The following is a 25,868-nucleotide window of genomic DNA, read 5'->3' as shown; positions in this document are numbered from 1 at the left end:
TTAACCATTGCACCACGACGGGAACTCCACCAGTACCCTTTTTTGACTTCCCGTTTTACATTCGGTCACCCAACAAATATCTATTGAGGACGTATTTTATGCCTGGCACACCCAGCGAACAAGGCACACTTGTTCCTGCCATCCTGAAGTTTAAAGGCTAAGTGGGAAGGAAGGGATAAAAATAGTACGCAAAACAATCGTAGATTGTGTCAAGTGCTGTGAACTGAGTAAGAGCTAGTGTCTGGGAAGGGAGATGAGGTAAGCCGGGTGTTAGCCCAAGTAATAGGAGAGCTATCTGCAAAAGTGACTTAAAGTTAAAACCTGGAAAAGGGGAGGTGGACAGTTTTAAGTAGAAGGTATAGACTTGCAAAGGCCCTGCTCCTTCAAAACTCTTCTCATCCTCTCCAATGTCTGAATTCCTGTGGCACTTTTTAAGGTATAGCACTTTTTAGCCTAGTATTGTAGTTTTATTATCTCAATTCCTGGTCCCCGAAGAACATTCAGTAAACATCCACTTAGCATCCACTAACTTGTGGATATCCTGCTAAGTGCCTAAGTTCATTTACAAAGTGAATAGAAGATTGATGAAGGTTTCCTGAATGTTCATTTTGTCCTTTTGTGCCTGTCGTATAAACTCACTGTAGCACCCTTGACCCTAGTTTTGGGGGATTTTTATTGATTTATTTAATCACAACCCAACTTTCCAGGCTTTCACACTTTCAGAGTTTGGTTACTTAATTGGGTGATCTAATAAACTAATTGGGTCTACCCATAAGTGAATAAAACTACAGTGCATTATTCTTCCCATATAATGTTTGTGTTTGTTTTTAATGTTTATGTTTTAACAGTAACCTATAGTGCCTTAATTCAAAGTAATGAGTAAAAATCGGAGGCACTTGACCAGCCCCCTGACTTGAAAAAAGTTTTATTGATGTTGGCATGAGAACGAGGGTCCCTTCCCAGTAAACCCTCATTCAATGCAGTGGCAGCATTATTTGTTTGCAGGATGACCTACTTTGATCTCCACCTCCTCCTTTCAAGTTTAGCAGCCTATCCCCACATGGGTAAATGTTTTTTTATGATATCAGAAAACCATACTGGGAAAGGCAAATTCTTATATCTGAAATATTGACATAGTTATCAAAATACTTGATTGTTATGGCAAGTTTACCCTTCAGTTCTCTGTGTCTGATTTTTGTTTTTAAAAGTAAAACTACTGGAGTTCCCATTGTGGCTCAGTGGATTAAGAACCTGACTAGTATCCATGAGGATGTGAGTTTGATCCCTGGCTTCGATCAGTGGGTTAAGGATCCGGCATCGCCATGAGCTGTGTTGTAGGTCACAGACGTGGCTTGGATCCCGTGTTGCTGTGGCTGTGGTGTAGGCTGGCAGCTGCAGTTCTGCTTGAATACCTAGACTAGGAAATTCCATATGCCGAAGGAGGGCCCTAAAAATAAACTATTGATGTTATCTCTGTTAGTTATCTATTGCTTCATAACAATTATCCCCAAACTTGGTGGCTTGAAACAATATATATATATATATATATATATATATATATATATATATATATATATATATATTTTTTTTTTTTTAATCTCAAAGTTTCTGTAGGTGAGGAATTGAGGCATTGCTTACTCAGGCGGGTTCTCTGCTCCAGGTTGTCTCACAGACTATAGTCAAGATGCCCAATGGCCTGTAGTTATCTCCAGACTTCAGGTGGAAAGGATCCACTGCCAAATTCACTCAAGTGGTTGTTGGCAGCATTCTGGTCCTTGTAGGCTGCTATACTGAGTACCTCAGTTCCTAGCTGTCTATTGGTCAGAGACCATCCTTATTTTCTTATTATGTGAGCGTCTCCAACATGGAACGTTGCTTCATCAAAGCATGCAAATCAAGAAGCTAAATGGAGGAGCTGCCTTGTGGTACAGAAGGTTAAGGATCCCATGTTGACACTATAGCTGTTCGGGTCACTGCTGTGGCTCAGGTTCAATTCCTGGCCCAGGAACTTCCACATGCCATGCTGTTGTAGGGGGGGGATATATATATATACACACACACACATATATATATATACATACATACATATATATATATATATATATAGAGAGAGAGAGAGAGAGAGAGAGAATGGCAGTGAGATAGAAGTCACACCTAGTCTTGGAAGTGTCATTCCGTAATTTTTGTCATGGTCTATCTATCTGTTAGAAACAAGTTACTAGGCCTAGTCCATGAACGTGAATTTCAGGTGCCAGAGATCACTGGGGGTACTTTCAGAAGTTGCCTACTTTATTATTAAAGCACATTAAACTGATGACATACACTTGAGGCTCCAAAAGTGTTTCTTGCATGTCCTGAAACAGCCTACTATGATTTATTGTATTTATTATGAAGAAAGTAAATGATCTTTTGAGAATCCAGTTGAGTAAACATTCATTGAATGCCTACTATGTATCTGGCATAGCAAAGATAAATGATGCATTTTCTGGCCTTGAGTTGGGGGAGAGAGGTATAAGCAAATATTACAATATTATTAATATATGTGATAAAACAAAGGCCTGCACGGAGTGTTCTGGTTCTAGGGAGAAAAGGAAAGAAACATTTTGTTCTAGGTCACATTTGGTAAAAAGGATGGGGGGAGGTGGAGAGAAAAATGAAAAGATTAGATATAGATTAAGACTATGTAGCAGTTGATATTCTTGATCAGCAAAATATACAAATAATAACATACTTTTTATTTTCTAGTTTTCAAACATCCTAAAATTGCCTTGATTTTATATGTACAGAGTATCTGAGGGCTAAGTTATATATCTGAATTCACTTTATTGAAATACATCTGACAGAGGGCGGCAGTACATCATTTAATCATTCAGATTAGAAGACAACACTATAATGCTATTTAGCCTGAAAGGGAATTGACTGACATTAGGGAAAATATGAATTTCAAAAGAAAAAATGTCTTTCACAATGAGGTGCCATTGTTTTCAGAAGCAATAATAGTTTGCAGAAATAATTGAACTAACTGAACTCTAACACACACTTGCAGATTCATTTGACGCTTAATATGCCACCCACAGGAGTTCCTGTTGTGACTCAGCAGAAACGAATCTGACTAGTATCCATGAGGACAAAGATTCCATCCCTGGCCTTGCTCAGTGAGTTAAGGATCTGGGAGTTGCTGTGAGCTGTGGTGTAGGTCACAGACATGGCTAGGATCTGGCTTTGCTGTGGCTGTGGCGTAGGCTGGCAGCTATAGCTCTGATTCGACCCCTAGCCTGGCAACCTCCACATGCTGCGGTGTGGCCCTAAAAAGACAAAAATAAAAAATGAAAAGATGCCACCAACATTCTCAGCGAAAAGGGAATTTGAGATTGTGAAAGAAAATGGCATTACCAGTTTTTGGCATGTGAGAACATGTCTAATATTCTCAAAAAGCAAGGTATTTTAGGACACATTATATATATAACAAATATATAACCTAGAATGACTACATCAATTATGGCAAGTATTTGAAAAAACTGTTCTTTTTTTTTCTTTTGGGGCCACACCAGCAGCATGTGGAGGTTCCCAGGCTAGGGGTCTAATGAGAACTACAGCTGCCAGCCTACACCACAGCCACAGCAATGCCAGATCCTTAACTCATTGAACGAGGTCAGGGATCGAACCTGCAACCTCATGATTCCTAGTCGGATTTGTTTTCACTGTGCCACAATGGGAACTCCCCTGAAAAAATCATTTTCTAAATGACAGAATTAGGGCAAAGTATGTTCTGTCCTATAACACCAGCTCCAAAATTATCTGGAGATTTATAGAACACACTGCTCAACCAGAGGAGTCCACAGTTGAGGTGTGGCTTTTCTTTGTTTGTTTTATTATTAGGGCCTCAGCCAAGGCATATGGAAGTTCCCAGGTTAGGGGTCAAATCAGAGCTGCAGGGAGTTCCCGTCGTGGCTCAGTGGTTAACGAATCCGACTAGTAACCATGAGGTTGAGGGTTCAATCCCTGGCCTTGCTCAGTGGGTTAAGGATCTGGCGTTGCTGTGGGCTGTGGTGTAGGTCACAGACACGGCTCGGATCCCATATTGCTGTAGCTCTGGCGTAGACCGGTAGCTACAGCTCCAATTAGACCCCTAGCCTGGGAAACTCCATATGCTGCAGGTGAGGCCCTAAAAAGACAAAAGACAAAAAAAAAAAAAAAAAAAAATCAGCGCTGCAGCTGTCAGCCTACACCACAGCCATAGTAACTCAGGCTCTGAGCTGCGTCTGCAACCTATACCACAGCTCACAACACCACCAGATTCTTAGCCTACTGATTGAAGCCGGGGATCAAACCCACATCCTCATGGATACTAGTCAGATTCTTAACCTGCTGAGCCACAATGGGAACTCCTCACACTAGTGTCCTTAACAACAGGACCACATCACTACTAAGTTTGGTTATCATCTGCCTTTTTTTTTTAAGGCCTCACTCAAGGCATATGGAAGTTCCCAGGCTGGGGGTTGAATCGGAGCTACAGCTGCCAGCTTACACCACAGCTCATAGCAATGCCAGATCCTTAACCCACTGAGTGAGGCCAGGGATCGAACCTGCATCCTCATAGATGCTAGTCGAATTCATTTCCATTGTGCCTCGACCGGAACTCCCTATCATTTGCTTTTGTCTACCTGATAGAGCTCTTTACCTGCTTAACATGTTATAGAACGAAATCCATCAATTAAGAAATTTCTCATTCGGAGTTCCCATCCTGGCCCTGGCGCAGTGGTTAACGAATCCAACTGGGAACCATGAGGTTGCGGGTTCGATCCCTGCCCTTGCTCAGTGGGTTAAGGATCTGGCGTTGCTGTGAGCTGTGGCGTGGGTCACAGACGCAGCTCAGATCTCGAGTTGCTGTGGCTTGGGCGTAGGCAGGTGGCTACAGCTCTGATTCAACCCCTAGCTTGGGAACCTCCATATGCTGAGGGAGTGGCCCAAGAAAAGGCAAAAAGACAAAAAAAAAAAAAAAAAAAAAAAGAAAGAAAAGAAAAGAAAAAAAAGAAATTTCTCATTCGATAACCAGCAAAGTAGAAGATACATTGAGAAGCTGTCTTGATTTAAAATCTTACCCTTGACATAGCTCAGCACATAAAGAAGAACCAAGACCAGATTTCACTCTTAATCCTGCACTAACTGGCTTTGCAGCCTTGGGTATGTCACTCAATGCTTTGGGGGCTCAATTTTTTCATCTTGTTATGGTGCCGAAAGGGTAGAGGAGAATGTACTGGGCAAGGTCTTAGAAACGTATAAGTAATAGAAAAAGAACTAGTAGCAAATTTGACTCATTGAGATAAACATCATAATAGTATCTATTTCAAGAGAAAGTGCTTGATATTCAAGATAACTGATGTATTTATAGAAGAGTAAAGCGTTCCAAATTCATTCCAACTTAAAACAATATATTTCTTTTTCATCATAACCATAGTTATAGTCTTTCTTCTTTTATTGCACTTTAAAAATGTTAAGCAGTCTTGGAGTTCCCATTGTGGCGCAGCAGAAATGAATCCAACTAGGAACATTGAGGTTGAAGGTTCGATACTTGGCCTCACTCAGTAGGGTAAGGATCCAGCATTGCCCTGAGCAGTGGTGTAGGGCGCAGATACGGCTCAGCTCCCACGTTGCTGTGGCTGTGGTGTTGGCTGGCAGCTGTAGGTCCAATTCGACCCCTAGCCTGGCAAATTCCATGCCACAGGTAGGGCCCTTAAAAGCAAAAAAAAAAAAAAAAAAAAAAAAAAGAAAAGAAAAGAAAAGAAAAGGATAAGTATTCTCTTGGAAAAACTTTTCAGATTTTAACATTTCAGAGAAGTGAGGCTGTGGCTCTGGTGTAGATCAGCAGCTGCAGCTCCAATTAGACCCCCAGCCTGGGAAATTTCATGTGCTGCAGGTGCAGCATTAAAAAGAGAGGGGGAAAAAACCTATCTTACTGATCTGCATTTCAATTTTTCACTCATTTGTTAATTTATCCATTGAATAAATATTGATTGAGCTCCTACCAAGTTCCAGACAGTGGTGAAGAGAACAAAGTCTGTGCCCTCAGTGGGTAAATGATGGGGTGAGGATAAACAGATATTAAAAACAAACCTGTTGTATATCAGAGAGTGGTAAATGCTAAGGAGAAAAATAAAGCAGAATAAAATGGTTCCAGAATGTGGGAAACAAGGAGGAAGACGTTACAAATTTAATGATCAAGGAGAACTCTCTAAAAAGATGACATTTAGAGAACCAGAGTGAAGCAAGGGTGTACGTGGAAATTTCTGGGTTAGGTTATTCTAGGCATGGGGCAGGCGACAGTAAGTACAAAGGCCCTGAGGAAATTCCAGTGCTTATTAAGCTCAAGGAATAAGAAGGATGCCATTGTGGGAGGAAGGCAGAGTAGCTTTAGAAGATCTGAGAAATGGCAAAGTCCTTATATGCCATTGTAAGGGTTTTGATTTTTACTGAAACGAGAATTTAATAAATGGTTTTAAGCAGACAAGTGACACGATCTGGCTTTTGTTTTAAGACGATCACTCAGGCTGCTGGGTTGGGAATAGACTAGGAGGAATATGCAGAAGTAGAGCTCAAGATGATTGCAAAATTCTGGGCTATTGTCAATGGTGACTAAACTGGTGGCTGTGGTAAGGTGGTGAAAAATAAACAGATTCTGGGTTTGTTTTGAAGATGGAGCAGGCAGGATTATGCTGATGCATGGAAGTAGGGCATGAAAGGAATAGGGGAGCTAAACATACTTCTAAGGTGTTTGTCTTGAGAACACCTGAATGGAGTCATCATTTACAAAGCTGGGAAAGACCACAGGAGGAGAGGGTCTAGGGGAGAATCAAGATTTCTTTTCCTCAGCTTGAGATGCCTTTTAGACACCCAAGAGGAGAAGTCATTAATAGGCAGTTAAGTATGTAAGTCTGGAATTTAGGGGAAAGGTTTTGGTGGAGAAATACATTTGGGAGTCAGCAGAGTAGAGACAGAATCCAGAGCCATAAAAAGTGGGTGATAATATCACTTAGGAAGTCAATATGGATAGAAAGACCCCTTTCACTACGTAGTTGTTCCTGGATAGAGTACTAGAAACGATAAAAGGAAATGGAAAAGAAAGGGCCGGAGAATTCAGAAATAGTTCAAATTGTTCACTCATTCAGCTGACATTTATGAGCATCCACTATTTGGATGAGCATCCAGATGCTGGAGGCTAGCATCTGCTAGCTATTGGGAAAACAGCATGGTGGGCTAGGCATGGGCTGTGCCTTCCAGTAACTCACATCCATCAAGATGAACACTCAAGTGGAGTTCCCACTGTGGCTCAGCGGTAACGAACCCAACTCGTATCCATGAGGACGTGGTTCCAGCCCTGGCCTCGTTCAGTGGATTAAGTATCTGGTGTTGTTGTGAGCTGTGGTTCAGGCTGGCAGCTGGAGCTCTGTAACCTGGGAACTTCCATATGTCATACCTGTGGCCAAGAAAGAGAGAAAGGGAAAGAAGGAAGGAAGGAAGGAAAGACAGAAAAAGAGAGAGAAGGAAAGATGAACACTCAAGGACAGGAATAGAGATAAACCTGGGTACATGATGACCAGCAATGAAAAAGAGTAGCACCAAAGTAACAAAGGAAGCACAGACTAAACCCAAGGTCTGAGGAGGCAAGGAAACTGCTTTTTTTTTTTTTTCTTTTTTTCTTTTTAGGGTCGCACACAGAGCATGTGGAAGTTCCCAGGTTAGGGGTCTAATCAGAATTATAGCTGCTGGCCACAGCCACAGCCACGCCAGATCTGAGCCAAATCCTTGACCTACACCACAGCTCATGGCAACGCCCGATCCTTAACCCAGTGATCGAGGCCAGAGATCGAACCCGAAACCTCATGGTTCCTAGTCAGATTTGTTTCCACTGCACCACGACAGGAACTCCAGGGAAACTGCCTTTTAATCTCTCTCTCTAGCAAAGACAAGCCAGGCCAGTGGGAACCCCTGGCAACAGGTAACAGAAAACATTAGAAAAGAAGATAAAAGATCACGGGGGAGTAAAAACGTAAAGACAGAGATTAAATAATGGCATCCTTAGTATAAACTAGCTTATACTTGGCCTATATTTTAGTCAACTTTCAAATGTTCAGGGGCAAACATAGGCTTGTAGTTTTATCTTGAAAGACAGGTTTCATTGTGTCATGCAAATACCTGCTCAGCACATATAGTATTTCGTCTTCATTAGCATGGCATTCTAATGAGACTTTCAACCATATTTCCTAATTCAATTCCAAGTATTATATCAATAGAACTCATTTCCCAATATTTTTCAGTGCTGAAGCAACCTTCTGAAGTGTGTGGTTGGATGAGATCTGGGGCCACAGAAAGAAAATGCTGTCAGGGGAGTTACTGTTGTGGCTCAGCAGTTAACAAACCTGACTAGTATCCATGAGGACTTCGGTTCTAACCCTGGCCTTGCTCAGTGGGTTAAGGATCTGGCATTGCTGTGAGCTGTGGTATAGGTCACAAACGTGGCTCAGATCCTGCATTGCTGTGGCTGTGATGTAGGCTGGTGGCTACAGCTCCTATTCAACCCCTAGCCTGGAAACTTCTATATGCCACTGGTGCAGCCCTAAAAAAAAAAAAAAAAAAAAAGACAAAAAAAGAAAAGAAAAGAAAATGCTGCCAGAACAAAAGGAAAGAAAAGCAGGAGGAAGAAGACGAAACGGAATAAAACAGTGAATTAGTACATGAAGATAATTCAATAATCACTTCTTGCGGGACATCCATGGATGCTATAAGGAAACTGGCAAGAGTTACAGGGCTTTGTTACCACCTCTACTTGTGTTCACTTCTGACAGGTTGGTTATAAGGACTTGAATGGCTCCAACACAGTGTCTAGAACCCGACTGGCCAAGAATCTGATTCGGACACTCACTAAAACACTTTCCTTGAACACTGCTGTTTATTTATTTTGATTTATCTTGAAAAAGATTATCCACAGGTAAGTTGCAGAGTCTTTTTTGCAGCCTTATCTATGAATGTGATAGTGCTGCCATATGGGTATCTTGTACTGAGGTCATGGTAGTCAGTTTACAGAGTGTAAGAAGCCTTGTGTGGGGGCAGAAATTCGCGCCTCAATCATCTATATATTGGGAACCCTAAGTGTCTAGCTGGTGAAAGAATGAGAACATGACCTTACCAGCACAAGGTTTTTTGTTTGTTTGTTTGTTTGTCCTTTTAGGGCTACACCTGTGGCATATGGAGGTTCCCAGGCTAGAGGATGAATCTGAGCTGTAGCTGCCGGCCTACACCACAGCCACAGCAATGCCAGATCTGAGCTATGTCTGCAACCTACACCACAGCTCATGGCAATGCCAGATCCTTAACCCACTGAGTGAGGCCAGGGATCAAGTCTGTGTACTCATGGCTACTAGTCAGGTTCATTAACTACTGTGCCACAACGGGAGCTCCTTAACAGTTTTGGTAGGAGTCCTGAGACATAACTATCTAACAGAGAGTTGGATTTCTGGGGCAGAAAATGAAAGCAACTAGTGTGACGGAGGTGATGAGAAGGTGGGGTAAGAGCCCACACACTTATTCAAAACATATTTACTAAGCTCTTATTTACAGCAGGTACTATAGTAAGATCTATAGTGGATAAATAATGAGCAAAATTCAACATGGCTCCCCCTCCAATGGCGTTTACAGTCTACAGTAGTGGTCCTTAAAGCAGAGGTACAATGGAGTTCCTGCTGTGGTGCAGTGGGCTAAGAATCCGACTGCAGGGGCTCAGGTCATTGCAGAGGTGCAGGTTTGATCCCTGGCCTGGTGTGGCATTGCCTCAGCTGTGGCTTAGGTCATATCTGCAGCTTGGATTCCATCCCTGGCCTGGGAACTTCCATATGCTGCAGGTGTGGCCATGAAAATAAATAAATGAATGAATAAATAAATAAAGCAGAGTACCCCATGGGTTAAGCAAGATGGGACTGTCAGGAAATTACAATGCAGAGTGAAACATGTCCTAGTGGAAGACAAGATACACAAATGTCTAAGGCATATATGTCAAGGTTATGTGAAAAGGCATCTGTTGCAGGATAGGAATAAAATAATAAAATAAAATAATGGAACTTAATGCTTACTTTTAATTGACTCTAAGAAATAATTATTTAATATTTAATGTTTGACCTGACAGTATAAGTCCATTTAAAAAATAGATATTTTTGGTAATATGGGCTTAAAACATTTTATTAATAGGTGAAGACAATGAAAACATTTACGTGTGATATTTGGAACAGCATTTGATAATTTGGAACATCATTTGATAAAATGAAGATTTTGGAATATAATTTAAATTTGACACTTTTGGAGTTCCCGTCGTGGCGCAGTGGTTAACGAATCCGACTAGGAACCATGAGGTTGCGGGTTCGGTCCCTGCCCTTGCTCAGTGGGTTAACGATCCGGCGTTGAAGTGAGCTGTGGTGTAGGTTGCAGACGCGGCTCGGATCCCGCGTTGCTGTGGCTCTGGTGTAGGCCGGTGGCTACAGCTCCCATTCAGCCCCTAGCCTGGGAACCTCCATATGCCGCGGGAGCGGCCCAAGAAATAGCAACAACAACAACAACAACACCAACAAAGAGAGACAAAAGACAAAAAATAAAAAAATAAAAAAAACAAAAAAAAATAAATTTGACACTTTTAAAACCTGGAAAGATAAAACTCAGAGAGGCTTACAAAGAGCTGAACTGACTCTGTCCTTGAACTGTAAGAAGGAGATACTTGTGCCCAATTCATCTATGCCTCTGGCATACGCTTTCCACATGCCTCTCACAGAAAGTTCTTAGTTACCTGTGTATCTTAGTTTCCACTGCATCATTTACCACTCTGACGGTAGTTGTTTCCGACTATCATTTAAAAGGAGGAGGGGAACTTTGCAGTCTTTTATTTCTAATACCTAGCATAATATCTGACAAACTGGAGTTCCTGTATGCCTCAATGGGTTAAGGATGCAGCGTTGTCACTGCAGTGGTTTGGGTGGCTGCTCTGGCGCAGGTTGGTTTGTTTGTTTATTTATTTATTTTTGGTCCTTTTTCTAGGGCCGCACCTGCGGCATATGGAGGTTCCCAGGCTAGGGATCGAATCGGAGCTGTAGCCACTGGCCTATGCCAGAGCCACAGCAACTCAGGATCTGAGCCTCGTCTGTGACCTACACTACAGCTCACAGCAACTCTGGATCTTTTAACCCACTGAGCAAGGGCAGGGATCGAACCCTCAACCTCATGGTTCCCAGTCGGATTCGTTAACCACTGCGTCTGGTGCAGGTTTGATCCTTGGTGGGCGAACTTCAGCAAAAAACAAACAAACAAATACAAATATATAAATATATATTCATTCTGACAAACTTAAGTCATTCAGTGCTTGTGGTGTTGAATGGCAAGTGGCTGTTAAAAATCTTAATTACTTGTATATGTTTACATTATCTGATTTGTATATAGTTTGTACACTGTATTCCTACTGCAATGGCCCAGTGCCTGGTACACAGCTGGCACATGATAAACATTACATTGCAAATTTATGAAAGAATAAATTTGCCTACATTAAATGGTGGATGGTGTTGGGTCTGTGAACATGGGGTAACAGAACCATAACCAGATGGCACAAAGAGAAAGGCTTAATTTCAGCGGCTTCCTATGGAGAGAGCATAGAATACTAGGATGATGAAGGCCTCAAATTATCCAAGTATCAATGAAAAACAAGGATCTTCTACTTGTGCCCTGAGCACAAAGCACTTTGTCTTACATGCTTAAATTTGTCTAGCTGAAGAGACGAATTTCACTTCTCCACCACCATTCCTCCTTCTACAAAAAGTCTTAAGTAGAAATGGAGTTGGTAGTGATCACTAAGGAAAAAAAAAGAATCTAAGAAAAATCACGGTGAATCTACCACCTGGGAGTTAACCCTCAGCATCAGTTTTGTGCGTTTTTTTGTGGTTGTCCCATCTTGTTCGCTCCGGTGGTCTCCGTAGGCATTTAACCCTTACAGTTCAAACCAAGGAGAACTGGCGGCCTTCCAGAACCGGCGAGGAGAATGCACTCGAGTGGGCTTCTGCCACCCAAAAGCGGCTACAAAACCCTGCCACGCCTGGCACTGAGAGAATCAGAGTTCAGGGCATCGGGAACTTCACTGCTTCTATTGCGCAGGCTCTGCGTTCCACGCAGGCTTATTAGGAAGAAAGGGGATAAAATTGCCCAGAGACACGTGAACCCGAGGGGACCAACCCCGGCCACGGCGCCCCACAGCATCGGATTCTGGAATTTACAATCACGAAAGTTCTATTGTCTCGCGATTGGCTCCGGGGTCGCATGACATCATAGCGCTTGATTCGGCCTCCGGGCGGCGATTGGCTGGCCGCGCCATTGTGACGTCACGGTCAGCCCACGTTCTGATTGTAGATACCCAGCGCCTTCCTCTTCCCATCGCGGCGGCTCCTGCTGGCCGTGCCTCCCTCCTGCCTCCTCCCGGCTCTGCTGGCTCCCCACGCTGCAGCCACCGCCTCGCCGCTTCTGGGAGCCGCCGCCGCCGCCCTTGGGCTAAGAGGTAAGCGGGCGGCTCTGGGAAACTTCTCCCGGCCGCCTCTCGGCCATGACACCCGTGCCGGCGCGCGCCCGGGACTGAGGGCTGCAACCCGCCGTTAGGTCCCGAACCCGATGAGCACTAGCCGCTGCGAGCATGGCCCGCGCTGCGCCCGCGTGGCGGGGGAGCCTGGTCTCCTCGGCCCGCTCCTGGGCGTGGGGAGAGCTGTTCGGGAGCCTCGGGAGTTTCCGCGAGATGCTGTCTCACCTGTTTGGCGGTAGAAGCCGCCAGCAGTGAGCACGCTGACGGGCGCGGCGGGAACGCACCCTGGGCGCCACTGGGAGGTAGGGCGGGTGGGCTCTTGCGCTCGGGTTCGCTTGTTTGGGCGGGATGAACGCGCGGCTGGAGGTCCAGGGAAGCGCCTCGAGAGCGATCGCGCTTCCTCGGGGGAGAACAAAACCCGGGTGAGCGGGGAGAACCTCTGAGGGACTGCGGGGTCGCGGCGCTGGTTGGTCCTCGGCCCCACCGGCCTTTCCTTTTCTCTCTTCCCTTCCCGCCTCTGTTCCTCGGAGGGAAGCCCGCCAGCCGGGGACCGCTTCGATTTTTATTAAAACCAGATAACTATAGCCCTCCGTTCTCGAAGAGGCTGGGGCTGGTGGGGAAGCGCTGGGGCGGGGACTCAAGACCCTCCTGGGCGGCCCTTGCTGGAGTCCCCGGCGCGGAGGCGGCGGGGCGCGGACTGGAGCGGCTAGCTGCCGAGGAAGCCCTGGGGTTGTGTCTGCTGCTAGTGGTAGGGAAAAGTGCCCTTTTACAGCTTACAGGCAGATAAGACTCAGCCCCCACCCGCCAGTGTAGGGGTGGAGGGAGTTGTGCCTGGAGCAAGAGCTATTCTTTTAAACTATCTTGCAACCTTTGGGTTCCATGTCCTTGCAGTTTAAGAAGGCTGGTGGTTTCTCCTGCCCACGATTGGAGTTCAGCTCAGCTCCCCCGGTTTCCTGATTGCAAATTTGGAGAATGCATTTGGCCCCCTTTGGGGTTGGGGGTGGGGGGGTCCCGTATGGAAGAATCCAGTGCATGATTTATTGGCTGGGCTACAGAATCTAGGGATGCGGCGATAGAATGGTGAGGAGCGAGCTGCCTTAATTCTTTAATAGAGGGACCGTGGCAGGAAGTGCCTTATAGGGTAGTACGGAAGAGCTAAAGTTCCCTGTTAGGTTTGGTAACTTGTTCCCCTGACCACTCCAGAGATAAAGTGCTGGTTTGCACTTGTTTTGCTTGCACCACTCTGCCAGCAGCATTTGGTGCAGTCTAATGATATGGATGGACACAGCCAGTTTGCATTCGATGGCTGTGGACGAACAGTAACTTTTCATCTGCGCTTTGGCACAAGCAGATCCCTTTTTTAGCCTGTTCACAAGCTGCCTGGGATTCTCCAGGGAAAGCTCCATACTTGAAAGAGAAATGTCACTAATGTCCCTTTTAGATTCTTGCCCCAGATTGTAATTTCTCATTGCCAGCAACTTTTTTCTGTACCGTTTCTCTTTTTTGCACTTGTTTTCTGTTTCTAACTGAAGGCGAGGGAGAATGTTACTGATGATTACAGATGGCTAGTTTTACAGAATATAGAACAGAACTCCGTTGAAAAGTGAAAGTAGAAAGTGTATTAAGGTTTGATGGTCAGACTTTTTCAAGAAAAGCACTTCATAACTTCAGACACTGTCCTCCCTGCCTTGACTCAATTTCTTTGTTTGTAATTGGGGGTTTCATGTTGCAGAATTGTCAGGGATTCCAAGAGATGATACAATTGAAAGTGCCCAGCATGGGGCTTGTCAAATGGTGGTTTGGTAAAGGTTTCTTCACTTATTTTTCTTCTTGGGAAAGGGGAAGTGACATTTAGGGGATGTGGCCAAGGATAAAGCTGGAGAATCTCAAATAACTGGGAAAATAGTCAAAACTAGGTTTTCACAGACACTAATCCCAGTCTCCCTTCAAACCCACCTTTGAAAATGAGGTGTTATCACTTTCCCTGGGATCAACTGAGCTTCCTTTTTCTTTTTTTGGGGGGATGGGGTGGGAAGGGTCAGCATTCTTAATTTTTGGATATTTGCAAGGATCTTTTTTCCCACTGCCTCCTCTTTTCCTCTCAGCATAACTACTGATTATCCTCCTCTTCCTAGAGGTAAGAATCAATCCTTGGGTTTCCCACTTGAATTATTCAAATCAAGGCAAAACTGTTTCCCTTCCTTTAGGGTGAATTGGATGCCTAAGTAGATAGTGAAGAGGGTGAGTGATGCTTTTACTTCTTTCTTGCTACATTCTTCTTCTTCCCTAAGAAATTTTGTAATTATTTTTAATTCTTCCTTTGTGCCTACCAACTCTTGTTACTGATCTTTCCATTAGTTACCCATAAACAGGTCTCTCTCTGCATGCCTTCAGTTTCAGGTGTTACTGATGTGAGCACCTTCCTTATTAGTAAGTAGTTGCTTTCCAGGCATAATTCTTACAGCCACCCTATGAGAAGTGCTAGTCCCTGCCTTTTTTTTTTTAAAGAATTGAGAACTAACTAAGGCCCAAGATGACAGTTGAGCTGTCCAGATTCACAGAGCTCTATCTCCTGTGTTGTACCTACTCCTTTGTCCTCGTGCTGCTTGAATTTGTTCAGTTGGCTCTGTGCCATTTATGTTACTCTGTAACTTAAAAATCTAACATCATGATTAAAGGTCCATCTTCAAGCCATCCAGGATTAACAGTTTGCCATTTTTCAGATCTGTGTAGTCTATTCCCACATTTGATTCATCTTTTTTTTAATATATTGACTCGTGAGTTTTGGGGCATGTACTCTGTGTGTGTTTGTTGGGGGCGGGGGAGGGGGTTGTATACAAAGTTGAATGACATAGTTTCTGATTCCAAAGGACTTCCTGAGTTAGTTTACCCTTTAATCCTTTTACACGCATACTTAATCTGCACCTGGGACTAAAAGGGGATCAGAAGCAGGTTTCTGGTGGGCTTTTCTCACTGTACCTGGGAAAGCTTTATGGTAGAGCTACCCATGTTAGACATATCAGTGCCTAGCACTGCCATATTGGTGAGGATGCTTTTCTTGCAGGAGGCAGGAAACCCAACTCAGATGGGCTTAAGTGACCACCTGACTTGAAAAGTCCTACAGGTAGAACTTTTGCTATTTCTCTGAAGTCTTCTCAGATGTTGATAATGTCCATATGCCGATTTTGCAGGATGACTGCCAGCTGTAATTTGGACCCCATGTTGCCATAGTCTCATGGGGGCTTCCTTTCCCACCACCTTCCAAAGAATGTCCTTCCCCTTGAGGTAATTGATTTAGGCTTTGGTTACTTGAAGTATTAACTGAAACAATGGTAACCTGGGGCCCACCCCAACTGAGGAGTGGATTTCAGTTTCACCTCTCCTATTTGGCTGCTAACTACACCTTCAGGGAAGACCCCTTGGACATAGGGGGGTGTCCGCCACAATGTCCCATAATGTCAACTGTAAGGGCCTCCCAGGATGTCAGGCCCCATAGAAGAGATGATTGTATTAAATGAAACAGAACTGAATCAACATTTGAATTTCACCTTACCCGTCATAGAGGAGCTTTGCAGACACACAAGAGATCAGAGGACAGGTATTCTAGGAGAGGAAGTTTGGAGAGCAAACAAGTGAATCATTGGGCAGAAAGCAGGCTGCCTGAGGCTGATAGAGCAGAAGTGGAAAGAAAGGTTAGAAAGGTAGATTGTTGATGATGACAAAGGCTAACATATTGAACTGTTAGCTACACGTCAAACATTGCATTGAGTCCTTTTACGTGGGTTTATCTCAAGTATTATTATTTGGTACTGGGAGCAGAGAAGCTTAGACACTTACCCAGGGTCACAAAGCATTCTCGCCTGGGTGGTCTGGATCCCTTGTCTTCCCTGAGATGCTGGGTAACAGGACCACTGAAGCTTTTGAACTAGAAGGAGTGTATGGTGAATGCTGAGCTCCAAGAACATGAGTGAGAGTGCATGGGGTGGATCACTGGGAGCGGACACCAGGGGTGTGGGGTGGACTGGGAGGCTGTTGGAGGAGGTCAGAGCAGTTGTCAGCCTACCTGAAGCATAGGCTGGAGAGAGCTGGTCATAGGAGAATGTTTCTAGGATAAGATCTAGGCAACTCAAAGACCAGTTGGATGGAGGACCAGCAAGAGGAAGGGCTCTTTGGGGCCTGGGGGGGTAGAAAAATGCAGTATCATAGAGGGAGGGGACGGAGGCTTTGTTCTCAGGTGGAAACATCCAGACTGGCTACGTTCCATCCAGACAGAACCTTTCTCCCTGTCCAGTCCTGTTCCTTTTTGCAGCCATTGTTGGCTTTTTTATTCATTTGGGGAGGGGGGTTGGCCCTTCTGCAAATATGTGTTTCCAGCACATTTCATCCATCTTCACTTTTTCACAACTTAGCATGTCTGGGTAGAGGTGCAGCTTATAATTAGCGGCATCTTAAAATCACGCAAGCACTCTTTCCCATTTTAATCTCACTGAAATCAGGATGCTTCCCACCTTTGAGTGAAGTGTTGTCGTTGAGAAAAAGTCCAGTGTTGCTGAAGCCCATGCAGGCAGTTGCCGGCAGAGCTGAGAGTAAGTGCTGGCTTCTGGGCTCCTTCCTGTCAGCTGGGTTACCTCAGCTCACATAAGAGACAATAAACATTACCTCATAATATAGGATTACAGTAAAGCACATGCATATTTCTTTGTTTATTAAAACAGAGGTAACCTGAGAACATTGGAAGGCATAGTGGTTTAGGTAGGTGCCTCATCCTTGTATATGCTCCCCTGGTTTCTTATCCTAAACTGCCTACCAACCTTAAGAAAATCGACTCTGGGTATTGGTCCCTTTCTTTAAAATTAAACGATTAAACCAAGGTGATTTTCATGTCCCTTTCAAAATTAGAATTTTCCATTTTCACTTTTGCTGAGAGCAAAGCCTTTGTTTCTGTTTGACCAGGGATAGAGAATGTAAGTTAAAATCATTTAGGTCTTAGGAAAGCAGATGATAGAATCATTGATGGAAATGACAGCTTTCTGAGGTTAAACAGAACTGCTGGGGTGGTTCTGGCCTAGCAAAGTGAATTGTTTAGGAAGGAAACTGACCTCATTTTGAGTTTCTGTCATAGAATTCCTGCCCCCCTGGAGTTCCCGTCGTGGCGCAGTGGTTAACGAATCCGACTAGGAACCATGAGGTTGCGGGTTCGATCCCTGCCCAATGCTCAGTGGGTTAACGATCCGGCGTTGTCGTGAGCTGTGGTGTAGGTTGCAGACGCGGCTCGGATCCCGCGTTGCTGTGGCTCTGGCGTAGGCCGGTGGCTACAGCTCCGATTCAACCCCTCACCTGGGAACCTCCATATGCCGTGGGAGCGGCCCAAGAAATAGCAACAACAACAACAACAAAAAAAAAGACAAACGACAAAAAAAAAAAAAAAAAAAAAAAAGAATTCCTGCCCCCCCATTCCAATTTCAATCCACAAATGTTATCATTAACAGTGGTATACTTCCTTTACAGGGATACTTGTATTTAACTTAAATGCATTTGCTCTGAGAATTGTGTGGTCCCTGGATTTAAAATAGTCATACCTGGGAGTTCCTGTTGTGGCTCAGAAGATTAAGAACCTGACTAGTATCCATGAGGATGCAGGTTCGATCCCTTGCCTCACTTAGTGGGTTAAGGATCTGGCATTGTTTCAAGCTGCAGTGTAGGTCACAGATGTGGCTTGATTTGGCATTGCTGTGGCGGTGGCGTAGGCTGGCAGCTGTAGCTCCAATTCCATCCCTAGCCTGGGAACGTCCACATGCTGTAGGTACGGCCCTAAAAAAAAGTTAAACTTGGTGAGTTTTTAGAAAGATTGAATCCCCATCCTCTTCCTGCCCCCTCCCTTGCCAGTCCTGTTTAAGCAGTTGTATGTAATGTCTTGATTTTCCTTACATCTTTTTTTTTTTTTTTTTTTTTGGTGTTGGATGGGGCACAGAATACTTTTAGAAAGCCAGCCACCAAGAAGATGATGGACTCATGTCGCAAAGAAACATTCTGCCTAAGTTAGAATCCAGAATCCTTTTATGCTGAAAGGGGACAGAATACAGTCAGACGTTTCCTGGTTCTAGCAGACTCCAGAGAGATGTGTTAATTTCTTCCTTCCTGCAGTCATCCTGGGCCTGGTCAGCATGTTTCCTGTGAGCAAAACAAAGGTATTTTAGCTTAATACTCAGTTACCTAGGAGGCAGAGTTCCCAGAGATGGGCCGCTGTATATTTTTATATCCCAAGTTAGACTTCTGTACCTTTTTGTTTGTTGTCTTCTTGCTGACTGGGATTTAGGAAGTCGTTTTCTAAGATGTTTAATGCTGGGACTATCATACTTTTCTCTATTAGAGTAACCATTTGCTTGCTTGCTTGCTTGCTTGCTTGCTTCCTTTCTTTCTTTCTTTCAGCTTTTTAGAGCCAATGGAAGTTCCCAGGCTAGGGGTCAAGTCTGAGCTGTAGCTGCCTCCCTACGCCACAGCCACAATGATGCCAGATCCAAGCTGCATCTGATCCCTGCATCTGACGCCGGATCCTTAAGCCACTGAGCGATGCCAGGGATAAAACCTCATGGATACTAGTTGGGTTCATTACTAATGAGCCACAATGGGAACTCCCCGAGTAACCATTTTCTTGAAACACCTACAGTTTCCAAGGACAGCCCTTACACAAAGTTAGTGCCCTTCGGCTAACACATCCGGTTACGGGCTCCGTCTCTGTTAAGCTCTGCCTCTGCCCTTTTCTTTCCTTCCCCAATGTCAAGTTTCATCCTGTCAGAACTAACTTCTGATGCATCCATACTTAAATAGACCTAGTTAAAGCCACACTACAGGGTTGGCCACTCTGGGCTTTATTTTATCTGAGCTGTTCTGAACCTGAGTGTACCCATTCCTCTTTTGTCTTGGCACAGCCTGTGCTCCTACAAAGTAATCATTATGAATTTCTCCTTCCCCAAAGAATAGTTCTCATGACACCAAATTCAGTAATTATTCATTTGCTTCCCTGGGAAGTTTGGCAGCGCGGTGTATGTCCCTGGAGGTGGTGTTCAGGGTATCTCTGCTTTGGGCTTTGGCAAAGGAAATGCATCACCTTAATATTTATAGGAGTTGTCGATGCTTGTATCTGCCCTGTTTGTGAGCTGATGTGCACCCCTGTGAAAATGTGAGTTTACTTCTTACAGAACTTCCAAGTATATGTCTCTCCTGTGGGTCTGAGGTGCATTTCTAAGAGCATCTACTATGCTTTTTTTAAAGTGAGCAAGGTTGTAGGAAGGGAGTTGGAGAAAAGGCCTTTTGTGTTAGCAGCCAGATAGGATAGTGGCCCATCTCTACCACTCAAGGCCATGCAGGCTATGACTGGTCAGTCACTCTACCTCTTTGAGACTATGATGTAGAACTTACTGATGATATTATCTGTGCCTGCTTTGGAGGGTGTTCAGACCATCAGTACTATATATGAAAGTTAGATAGGAGACCAACTTAATTTGGTGAGCATAGTTTAAAAAAAAAAATCCCGGAGTTCCTACCATGGTGCTGTGCGTTAAGAATCTGTCACTGTGGAGGTGCAGGTTCAATCCCCAACCCAGCGCAGTGTGTTAAAGGATCTGGTGTTGCTACAGCTGCTGTGTAGGTCACAGCTGTGGCTGGGATTCAACCCCTGGCCCAGAAACCTCCATGTGCTGCCAGTGCAGCCATAAAATTAAAAAAAAAAAAAAAATCCGTAATTGTATAGGATGTTCATTGAAACGTTATTTACAATAGCAGAAGATTGAGTCAATGGAGTAAATGTTCTCTAGAGGAATAAATTACACTAGAGTTGGGCCGTGGAATACTTTGCAACTTAGGAAGAGAATGAGGCTGTTTTGTGGGTATTGGGTGTACCCCGGGCCAGGCACTTTTCTAAGTGCCTGGCATCTCTTAATTCGTTATGGCCTCACAAACCCCATGAGGTGGACTCCACAGCTTTACAGACAAGAAAACGGAGGCCTGGAAAGGTTAAGTGACTTGTTCAAGGAAGGCTCCCCCACTAGTAGGTGGCAGAGGCAGGATCCAGGACCAGACTGGCTAAGGGCATCCTTGTCTGGCCCCAGCTCCCCCTGGTTTGATCTGCATAGTGTCTAAAACCTGAGGGGTGTGGGCTGAGAGGGCAGGGCACCCACATCCTCCAGGGAGCCTCCATCTCCAGATTGTCTGGTTTTCTGTGGGTAGAGGCATGCACCATGTGTGTGTTGAGAACATCTAAGTTGTCTATCACAGGCCCAGTTAAAGGCTGCATGTTTGGGCTGTTCAGAATGACAGCTCTCACACCCCTTCAGTTCTCTTGGGATTCTTATTGTTTGAGGACATCTTGGTTTTCTTTCTGGGTGTGTCACTTGGTCTGACAACACTATGATGGCTCTAAGTACCATAATTCCTAAAATACAGGGATCACAGATTTCAGAGTGGCTTATATGCTAACATGAAATGTGACCAGGTGATAAAACAATTGATGCTGATGGCTGTAGACACTCTGTAGAAGCGATGATTATTGGGTTGTGTTTGCTTTTTAAAATGCCACATCAGAGCAGGTTTTTGTTTTTTTGTTCATTTTTAAACAGATTTTAACTCTGCCTGTTCCTCATTCACCCCGCCACCCAAGTTATAAAATGTAAGAGATTAGATTGGGTTTTAAAAAGAAATATGTTTTCATGTCACATCCTTATCTATGTTACATGAGTTTGAATTAAAATCTAAGACTTTTCTCTCGAGGGGTGCATAGCTTATCTTTGTTAATTATGTTTCTCCATCCTCTTTTAATTTCAGCTGAGGCTGTAATGCTGCCTTTGTATATTTTGTACGAATTAGCTTGGAGAGCATGATAACTTATTTTGAATATTCAAGTAATCACATCAGTTAAGAGTTAGCAATCAAGTTAGAATTATAAGTAGCTGCCCATAGCAGAAAATGTTGCTTAAAAGCCTCTTAAATATTTGTCTTCCAGCTATTTGCAATTGCAGTCTGATTTGTTTTTGCTTTTGTTTTCTGGCTGTGTGCAGGGGATGTGGACGTTCCTGGGCCAGGGATTCAACCCTTGCCATAGCAGTGTAATGCTGGATCCTTAACCCGCTGAGCTACCAGGGAACTCCTGGTTTGTATGTTAGAAATAGGGATTGAAGTAGAGCGTGGCCTCTTTAAGCCAGGTCTTTAAGGGAACCGTTTGAGGCACGTAGGGGCCCTGATGTCCTGGTCTGCAGGGCTGTCGATTGTCTGCAGGTATACTTCAGCCAAGAAGGCAGTTGCCCTGTGAAACAAGGCAGAGCTTCTTCACACACCCCCTTAAAGATGGTCTTAGGACGTGGTGTCCCCACAAGAATGCTGTATGTACTATGCTTGTCATGGCAGCTTCTGGTTGTTTTCTTTGGGAAGAGGGTGGAAGAGGCTCAGTGACCCCAGAAGAAGGTGACCATAAGTGCACAGTGCACAGCAAGGCAGGTGTCCTCCATGGAGTCCTGGTACAGGACTGGAGTTTGAGTTTTCCATCCTTTTGGGAATGGTATTGGCTGATTTAATTTATTATTTTTTTAAAATTTTTGTCTTTTTTTTAGAGGGCCCCACCCGTGGCATATGGAGGTTCCTAGGCTAGAGGTCGAATCTGAGCTATAGCCACCAGCTTATGCCACAGCCACACCAGATCCAAGCCATGTCTACAACCTACACCACAGCTCATGGCAACGCTGGATCCTTAACTCACCGAGCAAGGCCAGGGATTGAACCCGCGTCCTCATGGATACTAGTCAGCTTCATTTCCACTGAGTCACAATGGGAACTCTGGATTGGCTGATTTTAAGGAGCCTCCCCAAATTCAAGATGTAGGTGTATAGTTGCAAAATACTCTTGGCAAACCAGTCTCAGTGGGTAATCTGCTTGCCCATGGACTAAAGTATCTACCTCCACCGCCCCCCCAACCCTCCCACCCACTGTCCATCTCTGATGTTTATTTCTTTTTTCTTTTTCTTTTCTTTTCTTTTTTTTTTTTTTTTTTTTTACCATTTCTAGGGCTGCTCCTGTGGCATATGGAAGTTCCCAGACTAGGGGTCCAATTGGAGCCGCAGCCGCCAACCTCCACCAGGGCCACAGCAACACTGGATCCGAGCTGCATCTGCAACCTACACCACAGCTCATGGCAACGCCAGATCCTTAATCCACTGAGCAAGGCCAGGGATCAAACCCGCAACCTCATGGTTCCTAGTCGGATTCGTTAACCACTGAGCCACGACGGGAACTCCATCTGATGTTTATTTCTAATCCACTTCTTTCTTCTGAGCTCCAGGTTTGGAACTTCTCATCAGCCGGGTTCCCCTGGGTGCCCTCCAAACCTGTCTCCTGTTGGCCTGCATGGCCGGGAGCACCCACATCACCAGTTTGGCCACATGGTCAAGCCTTCAGCAGTGCCCTTCAGCAGTGCCCACCTCCTTCTCCCATCAGCCACATTCCCCCCCCCACCCCCGGCTCCCTCCACCTGTCAGCCAGTAGGGGGCATGCACTCAGGCCCTGCTCTGTCTCTTCTGGCCCCCCAGCCTCAGCAGCACGCCAGTCCTTCCAGGGTGCCTGGTTCCTCCCGGCTCCTCCTGCCTCCCTGTGTGCTGTCCTGACTGTGCTGTCACAGAAGTCTTCCAACATGTTAATGCGATCATTGCATGCCACCCTGCAAGCCTTTACTCCCTCTTAGGGCCATCCTTGATCCAACTTCACCTGTCACCTTCCCTTTTCCCTTAGCACAGCTCAGACTTGTGTCTGCCATGTTGCCTGTCTGCTTTCACCTCTGCTCTACACAGGCCCCAGTTTGGGTGCTTCTTCCTAAGTTGCTCCCCACCACCAAACAGAAGCACAAAGCCAACAAAACAGCAGAAAAAGCCCCATTTTTCATAAATCCAAATCCTCACATCCTAGACCTGATGCTTTTGACTCAGTTAGATGTTAACCCCCTTCCCAGCTCGCGTAACCTTGGTTATACCTGACCTCTGTGTGCCTCCTCGTTCTTCAACTGAGGATGGCTGGTGCTTTCCTTATCTCTCAGCAAGAGTCTGGCTTGCTCCCTCTGTATCCTCGAGGCCCGTGTGCTGTCAGGCATGTAGTAGGTACCTGGCAGTTACTTGCACGAATGTCTCTGAATGTGGCCCGTTATAGTACCATCGGTTCCGTAATCTGTGCTTGGGCCGTGGGCAGATGAGTGTACCTTGATAGCCTGAGACGTCCTAACAATTCACAGATGAGGAGCCCCCCGGGTTGTGGCTCTGGGGGGTCAGCTTCCCTCCTTAGGGAAGATTTCTCTGTGCTGCCCTCTGCTCAGGTGGCTGGATCCTGCAGAGACACCTGACAGTGCCCCTACTGACAAATAAGATTATAAGCCAGCAGAAGAGGTGAGGTATGTACTTGACACAACAGATAATTATCAGCACTGTGTTGCAGTTTGGTTTGGGTACCAGTGACAGAGACCCCAAAACAATAGTGGCTCCAATATTGGTATCTCAAACCAAGGCATTGTGTTTCCCATAAACACCTGAGGAAGAGGTACGGTGTGACCAGCCGTGGGCTCCTAGCTCACTGTGTGTCAGGCTTAGAACGTGGCTCCATCTTTCAGGCAGCAGGATAGCGGAAGAGACAGAGGAGAAGGGGCAGAGGGTTCATTCATGCTTTCTCCTAGGGGAAGGTCCCAGAAGCTGCCCCTGGACAATTCTGCTTATGTCCCCTTGGCCAGAGTTTAAACATGCAGCCACGTGAAGCTGCAGGAGAGCCCCGGAAATCTCACCTTGATTCTGGGTGCCTGTGGGCAGCTAAACGTCCTTTTATTCTGTTCAGAACGTAGGCAGCCACCCCCAGTCTGTACCCCGAGTGCTGGGTGAGATTGACGGTGCTGCCTCCATGGAAGCTGGTGTCTGTTGGGGGTACTGACAGGGAATGGTTACTAGTGCCATGGGGATACAGATTGAGAGTGCGCCATGGGGTGCTGTGCACGCAGACAGGAAGGACCCCCAATCCTACCTGGAGGACCAGGGAAGGGTGCCTGGAGAATGGGCATCTGCCTGGTAGAAAGAGGAAGCAGGCGCTCAGGCAAAGCCTTTGAGGTGGGGGGCGGGTAGTTCCTGAGGAACTGAAAATCAGTGAGGAAAATCAAAGCAGGAAGCAGGAGCTGCATTGAGGGGGTTGGACATTTTCCCAAGGGCCTTTACCTGGTTCTTAGGAGGTGGGGAACCTAGAAAGGTGCTTTGAGGGCCTGGGGAGCAATATGGGACTGGAGGCAAGGACCCTCCATCAGGGAAGGGCACTGACCCGGTTGAAGTGATGGTGGCCTTGACTGGCAGTGGCTTTGGAATTGGAAAGAAAGGGATACAGACCATCCCAATTTCATAGACTTAAGAACTGGGAAAAGATTTAGAAATCGGTTTGCCTTTCACTTGATGGATGATGAAGGCGAGGCTGAGGAGTCAGATGGCGCGCAAGGGCTGCACAGCCGGGCCAGCCCTCTGCCTGAACCCTTCATGTCACTGCCGAATGGCCAGCTGGGGGGTGGCCCTGTGGGCAGGGAGAGGGGGCAGGTGAACTGTGGGCAGGGCCTTCAGAGAGGAGTGTTGTGTGGACAGGAGTGTGTAGGGGGCCTGCTGAGGAGCTGGGTTGGGTGTGTAGCAGATGCTGGCGTGTTGGGTGCAGATCTGCAGGTTGAGAACAGCACCAAGGTACTTCAGGGAAGCAGTGTAAGATAATTCTGCAGGAGTGTTTTGAAATTATGGAAGGCTTCAATATAAGATTCAGTGTTTAGGCTCAATTCTTAAAGTAATGGGCACCAATTAACATTTGGTATCAGAGAACTAACATGATCTTGACAGCCAAGGCTGCATTTTGTTTAACATTTGCCTGTCCCAGTGCCTCGTGTCCTAATCTCCAGCCCCTGTAAATATGTGGGGTTACGGGCAAAGGAGAATTCAGGTTGCAGATGGAATTAAGGTTGCTAATCTGCTGACTGAAATAGAGTGTCTTAGATTATCTAGGTGGGCTCAGTGTAACCCAAAGGGTCCAAGCGTCCTTCCCTTGGAAGAGGGAGGTGGAAGGGTGGGGGTGTGAGGAGACTTGGCCCAGTGTTGCTGGCCCTGAGGATGGAGGAGGCCACCTTGAGCAGAGTGATACACGCTCATCTAGGAGGATTCGCCCATTGTGCCTCTGGAAAGGAATGCAGCTCTGCCCACACCTTGATTTTAGTCCAGTGAGACCTGTTTTGGAC

General features: G+C 45.4%; 1 protein-coding gene and 1 long non-coding RNA gene across 3 annotated transcripts in view; both read left to right on the top strand.

The window, feature by feature from the left end:
* LOC106504565 overlaps window positions 1-9,267 on the top strand; it is a 103,781-nt gene extending 94,514 nt beyond the window's left edge. Inside the window, exon 3 of the long non-coding RNA XR_002345764.1 lies at window positions 8,844-9,267. This is a non-coding gene — a long non-coding RNA (uncharacterized LOC106504565). The remainder of the gene's footprint in view (window positions 1-8,843) is intronic.
* ELOVL5 (ELOVL fatty acid elongase 5) overlaps window positions 12,412-25,868 on the top strand; it is a 72,178-nt gene continuing 58,721 nt past the window's right edge. The window contains exon 1 of one of the 2 annotated variants that reach the window (XM_021098831.1): window positions 12,412-12,577. The gene's annotated coding sequence lies outside the window, so the exon portion shown is untranslated. The remainder of the gene's footprint in view (window positions 12,578-25,868) is intronic. The other variant, XM_021098832.1, reaches the window with a different exon arrangement.

This window comes from Sus scrofa, chromosome 7 (assembly GCF_000003025.6).
Source record: "Sus scrofa isolate TJ Tabasco breed Duroc chromosome 7, Sscrofa11.1, whole genome shotgun sequence".
Classification (NCBI taxonomy): Eukaryota; Metazoa; Chordata; class Mammalia; order Artiodactyla; family Suidae; genus Sus; species Sus scrofa.
The sequence above is the reverse complement of the archived record's forward strand: the minus strand, read 5'-3'. Positions and strand labels throughout refer to the sequence as shown.